Raw genomic sequence first — 1816 nt, 5'->3', positions numbered from 1 at the left:
TTGACCGTTAAATGAATTTTGATGGTAAAACCTAAGAGCCGTTTTTTGGCCCAAATCCAGCTCCTTCCCAAAGGAAGCTAGGCGTGTCCCATCCACGCCTCAAAACCCACTACAACAAAAGCCATGAAATTGAATCCACAGCCCAAATCCTCTTTGCATTCGGGTTGTTTGACCTTTCGGAATCGGGTCTCTCATCACCTTTGAGGAAGATTATATGCGTTTGTTTTCAACGCACAAGAGTATAATTGTCTTTAGAGCTGGAATTCTTATTTATTTTCATATTGAATGTTAATGGCGTTTTTCATTTCTGCTCAAGTCCTGTGCCGCTCTCGTCTCTTCGGGGCTCTCCACAGTGAGGTCCTGAAGTTTGGGTTTGAACCGGATTCGGGTTTCTCCTGTTGATGTGTTTGTGAAAGTTAGATGTTTGATGAAAGTCCTGAAAGAATTAAAAAGGTAGCATACTGTTGCGGAATGTTTTTAGATTAACGGATGTTGTAAAGCGGGAGACTTGACTGGGTTTGTAGGAATTAGGAATCTATAAGGGCAGTGCACCAGAATTTTCTGATCTAATGGGTGCCAAAAATGTGGTTTCTTGGACCACAATGTTTGAGTGGTTTTTGAAGAAGGGAAATGATGAGATGGCATTGTCAATATTCTTTACGAGGAGGAAGATGTGCATCCCTTTGATCTTAGCTTTGTATCTTTCAATTATTTCCAGTTCTATAGAGGAGCTAGAATATCTCTGGTGGATATGTAAGAAAAATTTGGGAATATGGGGCAGGAGAATCCAATGCTATACTGAGCAAGCTCTTCTATGTTTCGAGGATACGAAGTCCGCAGGTACAATAACTTTGTAGTGTTTAAAATGCAATTCCATCTAGTTTTACTGATAAATTTTTGGATAGGATTGTCTTTATTGCCAGCCATCTTAACTGCATTCTTATATACTCTAGGCAAGTAATTTTGAAGCTTTACGACTCCATTGAACCCACTGTGAAGGCAGAGACAGTTGACTAGCTGAAGGTCCAAGGTTTATCCAAAGCGAAGCATGTCAATGAATCCAGATTCTTTGTTGTTAGGAGCACTCTTTTGTTATTTTGGGGGTTCACAATAATACTGAAATGGAACAATTAGCTGTATTAAAAATCTAGTAGCTTGAGCTTAGGTACTTGAGGAGCCATATTTTCCGGTCAAATATTAATGAGAATGGAAGATTTTGAGAGATTCAGAATAGAGGTATCCAAGGAGCTTTACAATCAGATGAAAAATGAAAAGATAAAAATCAAGAGATGGAGCTTTTAGACACTCTTTTATGGATTATCTGATCATATTTTCTACAGCGGAAATTACCTGAATGAAATTGAGCAAAAATTTGCAAAGAACCCACTGGTTTCCAATACTCAGCAGCAGCTTGATTGAACCAGACCTGTAACAAAGCACGTAGCAAATGGTTGCTTTATCTTGAGACATCGTAGTATAAAGTTCCCTCCTTTATCCCCGTTACAGGGAATCCATTTCGATTCAAACCCTGTAAAAAGAGTATAATCGAAGTGGCTTTACATGGAGAAATACTGAGCATCCCGTTCGACTGACTTAGATGACGACTCCAATACACAAGCTGTTGACTTCATGATCGAGATCAAGCCCAACACAAGTGCTCTCTTAGAAGCCTCACCGAAAATTTCTCCTGTGAGAACGAGACTGGATTGGCAGTAGATGCTTTGAGAGGGGTTTGAGAAGGAAGCTGCTGAGATAAACAAGAGCTTGTACTTGGGAGCCAATGTCAAAGTTTGAGACCACCAATAAAAAAATGAAA

General features: G+C 39.6%; 1 long non-coding RNA gene across 1 annotated transcript; it reads left to right on the top strand.

Moving 5' to 3' along the window:
- LOC112492382 (uncharacterized) lies at positions 1 to 1222 on the top strand. The gene is made up of 2 exons (XR_003056739.3): positions 1 to 840; positions 954 to 1222. It is a non-coding gene; the product is annotated as an uncharacterized LOC112492382 (long non-coding RNA).
- Positions 1223 to 1816: the final 594 nt, after the last annotated feature.

This window comes from Ziziphus jujuba, chromosome 3 (genome assembly GCF_031755915.1).
Source record: "Ziziphus jujuba cultivar Dongzao chromosome 3, ASM3175591v1".
Taxonomy (NCBI): Eukaryota; Viridiplantae; Streptophyta; class Magnoliopsida; order Rosales; family Rhamnaceae; genus Ziziphus; species Ziziphus jujuba.
The sequence above is the reverse complement of the archived record's forward strand: the minus strand, read 5'-3'. Positions and strand labels throughout refer to the sequence as shown.